The sequence below is a fragment of the Mesocricetus auratus genome, unplaced genomic scaffold (assembly GCF_017639785.1).
Source record: "Mesocricetus auratus isolate SY011 unplaced genomic scaffold, BCM_Maur_2.0 Super-Scaffold_100003, whole genome shotgun sequence".
Taxonomy (NCBI): domain Eukaryota; kingdom Metazoa; phylum Chordata; class Mammalia; order Rodentia; family Cricetidae; genus Mesocricetus; species Mesocricetus auratus.
Window position 1 is genome coordinate 69632442 of NW_024429188.1, and position 6327 is coordinate 69638768.

A 6327-nucleotide genomic window follows, 5' to 3' on the forward strand; every position below is an offset into this window, starting at 1 on the left:
TAATTTAAATAGATTTATAACAAGTTAAAATCAGTAATTAAAATTCTTCCAACTAAAAGAATCCCAGAGCCAGATGGATTCACTACAGAACTCTGCCAAATCTTCAAAAAACTAACACAAATCATTCTCAAATTATTCTGTAAAATAAAAAAGAAAGGAACACTTCCAATTCTTTTTTATAAAAACAGTATTTCCCTGATTCCAAAATCAGACAAAGACTGGTTATAGGCCAAACTCTCTGATGAGCATAAATGCAAATTTGAGTAAAATACTTGGAAATCAAATTAAAGAACATTTTAAAGTATTATTCAACACGATCAAGTAACTTTCATTCCAAAGATATAGGGATGAACACAGTTGTATTAGAAACTCCTCTATCACAAAAGGAAACTAACTTATAAAAGGAAGGGTTTATTTATGTTTATGGTTCCAAAGGGTTAAAATCCATGTTGGTGTACAGGTAATAAAAATTGTGCCTAGAATAACAGCTGTGTACCCACATCTTGAACTACATTCATCAAACAGAGAATTCACTGGAAATGGTGCAAGACTTGGAAAACATAAAGTTAGCTTCCAGCAGCACATTTATTCCAACAAGTCCATGCCTCCTTATGCTCCAAAACAGTGCCCCCATCTGGGACCAAGTATTTAAATGCCCAAGCTTATGGAGATCTCCTCATTGAAATTATCATTGTAACCTACCACACAATAGACTCAAGAACAGAAACCACATCATAATCTCATTAAATGCAGAAAAGACCTTTGGCAAAATCCAAATTTCCTTCACAATAAATATACTGGCATTCTTTTTGGCTTGTGAGGCCCTATTATAGTCTTTTGCCCATAGATTTTGATTATCTTCCAGAACTTGACAATAAGACCCTATTGCTGAAGTAAAGTTGCAGGAAATAATACCAAAATGCAAATAACAGTGTTTTATAGACTGAGAAAACATAAGGTAAACAGTAAATGATGAGAATAATTTCATTTACAATATAATTATAGATAAGCAAAGTAATAAAAATACCATTTCCTCCCATATATACATGGTCATAGTAAAGTCTGAGTGATACTCAACTGTCATTTCTAATTGTATCAAATGAGAGTGAATTTTGAAACCTTTCTTGCAGTGTTGAATGGACAACAATAATTTACCAGTTTTGCGAATTTTTTTACATATACAAAAAGTCAATTGCTTCCATTTTTTCGCAGTATTGAAGGTAAGATTCAGTAGAGAAAAACGCAGTTGAGTTTTGAATGCGAGAGATCCTTCAGAATTTACTTGTGTTATATTGTGGTAATTATGCTTTTATTATTATTTCTACAGATTTTTAAGATGGACATGTTTTTAAATGGGGAATTTTATAAAGTCAAAATTAATTAGGTGTACAGGACTTTCAATTTGATCAAAATTAATGAATATACATTATAAATCTCTTGTATATTAGTCAAATTTTATTTGTACATGCTTGATTTCTCTATCTCAGTTGCAAATTTCTTGAGGGCTAAACTTGTATTTTATAATAGTGTAATATGCTACAATACTTATCAAGCATGCAATATTACTGGCCACACTAAACAACTGGTATATGAGCAGACCTGTTACCTTAGTGGAATGTAGTTCACAATAGCAAATTGGGCATCTTTGGTGAGTATCAACAGAATATTAATGTGACTATGACTGAAAACAAGATTGTTTTACCTGAGGTCTCAAACAAAAATAGCTCATAACTTGCTATTGTTGATATGACAAGTGCGAACAGTAGGAAGGCGTAAATAAAACAACAAAATCTTCATTGATATTCATGGCTCTTTTGTTTTTAATTTATGATATATTTAGAATTCAGTGTATTACTGGATTTTTAAATGTTTTATTTTGAATTGACATAATTATACAAAGTTGAGTAATGCAATGTGATGTTTTGATTCACACATATATCATTGGATATTTTTTGCCTTAGCAAACATCCTCTGAACTATCTAAAGTGAAAGACAAAGTAACAGCCTGGTGCTGTGTCTTCTGTTTCACAATAGACTTGGTCAGCATCTGATACATCTTAATAAATGTTATATATAGAATGGCTTGGCGCCAAGCTCCCGCATCTCTCTGTTTGAAATGTATCATTCTTCCTAAATAAGATTATCTTTTTGTTCAATCAAATTCAGATGTTGTCCCTCCTAAGTCTACTTTATCCTTGAACTAATGGAAAACACCAGAGGGTGAGAGTAAGCAATACTCACATCTTAAAGAATTTTATCATATGAGAAGCAACATCAAATTCAAATTTGTACTGACTCTTCAAAGATACTGTTTTGCACTTAAATTTTATTCATGAAATTCACACGTTTTAAGAACAAATAATTATTTCTTCAATAGCAACTGAGCTCTGTGAATTCAGGTGTTGATAATATTAAAAGAATGAAATCAAGATCCTGAATTCTATCTGTAACTGTACAACTGACCTCTATTTCTTTGTTAAATCACATTCTCTTTAGTTCACCACTTTTGTTACCCAGACAACAAGACAGAGAGACATAGAAGAAACAATGCTAGGGTCTGATGTCACTCTGTATATTTCCCACATACCTTCCATGTGACTGTTCACAGGGGTTTAATCTTCTGTGCACCTGTCTCCTCAAAAAGAAAGATACTAGTCATTATCTAACTTACAAAGTGTTGGAAGAAGGAAATGAGATCATCTATGTGAAAATCATTCTTGAAAGGTCAAATTATAAAGTCAACCATTATTGGTATTATTATTGTCTTGAATTCCTGCTTTGTGGGATCTTAAAAGGATTTAGTAAATAGGATAAAGTATTACTTCAATAATGAAACCCCCTGGAGCTTAACAATAATAAAAACAGTAATAGTTGCTATTTCACATAACTCAACATGATCTGGCCTCTCTTACCTCTCTGTTTTCATTTCCTTTTCCTTCGCCCCCTCAAAGTTCTTTATTAGAGCACTCATCCTTCATTTAGAGCATTTGTCATCTTGCTCTGTCTTCCTGTAGGAGTTTCACCTATTTCTTTTTATGTCTTTCCTTTTTTAACCTTCTCAATTTCTGATTAAGTGCTTTCCTAGAGAACCTTAAGGCAAATAGCATCTATTTTCCAAACCACTTCCTATTAGCTAGCTTGCTTCCTTCCTTCCTTCCTTTGTTTCTTTCTTTCTTGTGTGATGGGAGAAGTCCTGTTTATATGTCAATAAAGCACTGCTGGCCAATAGGAACCATGATAGTTGGGACTAGGAATCCAGGAGGACTCTGGGTAGGAGAAACACAGAAAGTCAAGATGTAATGCCATGGGGTAGGAAGCCCGGAAACCTCTCCGGTAAGAGAAATACTTAGATTAGCAATTATGGGATAAATACTTAAGTCAGAGCTAGCCAGTAAGAAACAAGCAAGGCCAACAGCTTCATAATTAATATAGCCTCCTGTGTGTTTATTTGTGACTGATGCGGCTCTGGAACCAGGCTGGTGGGAAGGCTTCTCTTAACACTTGCGCTTATAGCTGATTGTTCTTGTCTGTTCATGTGCTGTCTGTCTTCCTTGCTAGAATACTTGATCCATGAAAGCAAAAACTGTTTAATGTCTTGGTTTACCATTGTTTCCGGACAAAGAACAGTACTAGATATATGGTAAGTGTTCTTCAAGCATTTGTTCAATGAATGAAACAAACTTATTACATCTTTGTGTCAAACTTTCTTTTATGTATATTCACTATTGTTTTGTGGATAAGTATTTTCATCCCTGTTTTTCAGGTTACACATTTTAATATAAACAAGGTTAAGTGAATTATTGAAGTTAACATAGCAATTAAGGAGCCATGCAGGGTTTGAAGCTTAATGATGGTCTGACTCTACCACATTTCCTCATCTACAATTTTTTTGTGGGGGGTATGTTTGTTTGTTTTATTTCCTATGTACTGAACACTGCCTTAAAAGTTTAGCCAGGCGGTGGTGGCACACACCTTTAATCCCAGCACTCGGGAGGGAAAGGCATGCGGATCTCTGTGAGTTCGAGGCCGGGCTGGACCGACAGCCTCCAGAACAATACAGAGAAACCCTGTCTCATAAAACCAAAAAAAAAAAAAAAACGTTTTATAGGTATAACTATGTTGAGTCCACATTCCAATTTTTATTTTGAATAAACTTTCATTAGGGGGATTAATTCACTTGCCTCATAGTAATTGGTTGTTCCCTATGAAATTTCTGACTGCAAATGATGAACTGTCCCCTCACGTAGAGAATATTTTCTCTGGACTTTTGTGTTGCCCAATAGAAATAAAGGGATAATTGAGCCATCTATACTCTCTGTCTTAGTGATCTTCTTTGTCAAAAAATCATCTCATTTCCATGTTGTTTGCCTAGTTTGCTAAATATATTACTAAGTAACTTTGACCTGCACTTCAAACCAACCTTTATATCAGGTGAGGAGGGAGAAGAGTAATGTCATTGCTTTTGTCAAATAGCTCATAATTGTAGCCCTGAAAGGAGAACTCAAGCCTTCAGATTCATTACTAACTCCCTTGTACATCATTCTCACTAATACCTTGTTTAGTCAGATAAGGTCATTGAACAGAAAAAAAAATTCTATGCCCTTTAATTACCAAGTCTGTAATTCCAGATGAAGTGCAAACATCTTGTCCCTTTTCTGCATAGTGTACATAATCGGATGCTTCGTATCTGCCACAGTCACAGAGAACACTGGACTGCCTACCAACTTTAGAATGGTGTTTGTGAGGGTAGAAACTAGGAGCTGTCTTTACTGTGCTTCTTTAAAGTTTCAATGAGTCATATGCTATCAGACCCCTGCCAAGATGCAAGGTCACTTACTTTAGTTCCCTTAATCAAAACTCACAAAAGAAAGATTTCACCCAAAACCGTATATAAGAAACCAAAGAGTCAACTGAATGCTTGGATATATATGTGCAAGCACACATTCTAAACTGATTAACTATATCTGTATTATTGTGAATAATTTTTCTTTAACTAAAGGATGTCCCCCAATAGTAATTCATGATAAACAAGAACTGTGGGCAATTTCACAATGGCTTTTGCCAAAGGAAAAATGAATAATCCGGTGTTTGTTTAGCTTCAGGGACAAACATGTTTTGCCATTAGCAGAGTGAACCTTGGCTGAATTAGTGAGGACCAACTGACTTCATTCCACTAAGTACCAATGGAAATCTTCCCCATTGTCTACTTGCCAAACAAATATCTGCACTTGTGCTACTGCATTTCCATATTCAAAAGGAAAGGGTATTATGTGGGATAGTTGCCATTTTTCAGTAATTATGAAATAAACAATCTCTGCAGGGCTCTGTATAATTAAAATATTGCTGAAAAAAGGCATGATTAATAGACTTTTATTTCTAAGCTAAGTTCTGTTGTTTCTTGAACTGATGATCTGATTTTCACAAGCAAGAAAATGAATCCCAACCTTTCAAATATTATTGATACTTTCTTTGAGGAAAATATTAGTACTCTGAGATTATATTTTATTGTAGAAAGTATGGAATTTTAAAGTGAAAGTGTTTCTTAAAAAGGTGGGTGACAATTGAAAACTGTGGTATTGTTTTCCTTTTACTATCAATTCTATACAGTGGCCAACATTAAATAAATGGATAATTTATACAGATACCAGCATTCTTTGATTCTATTTAAACAATTCATTTAGTGGACATGTGTTGTAACACATAGACTCAATATTGCTTATTGTGTAAGTTTACCAAGGAGAAAATTCACTGGAAAATTCAATTTTCTGAGGAAAAGTAATAATTTAGAATTGACAGTAAATTGAAAAATTCAGAGATGGCTTCTTGGAAACAACAGGTATATTTTAAATTCAATTTTAATCTAAAGCCATGGATTGGCAGAGAATGGGCATTCTATATAGAAGAGCATTCTGTTTTCCCTGTTACACGGAGGTGGCCATTTTTGCGCAGGGGACATGCTAATCTTCTCTGTATTGTTTCAATTTTAGTGTATGTGCTGCTGAAGCTATCACAGGATGGCCATTTTTCAAGAGTAAACAAATGACCAAGACACTGTAAGATGATAAAGGGTCTTAAAGGTCAGGCTGAGGCACATTAATTTGATAACGAAGAAATAAATGATTTTAATTTTTATGAAAGACAGTAAAAAATAAAATAAAACTATCCCACAGTGTGTTAATACTACATACTAGTATTATGGATAATAGAATTTGATGCAAAATTAATGTGGTTCCTCTATTTCCTCATCACCTAGGAAATTATTAAGCTTCCATGTGTATTGCTTTTCTCAATGGTAAAATAGTAATTTGTAAAATGATTAAGTTAGTG

At 33.9% G+C, this 6327-nt stretch overlaps 1 non-coding gene across 1 annotated transcript; it reads right to left on the reverse strand.

Moving 5' to 3' along the window:
* Positions 1-5903: 5903 nt before the first annotated feature.
* LOC121140075 lies at positions 5904-6011 on the reverse strand. Its single transcript, XR_005876914.1, has one exon. It is a non-coding gene; the product is annotated as a U6 spliceosomal RNA (small nuclear RNA).
* Positions 6012-6327: the final 316 nt, after the last annotated feature.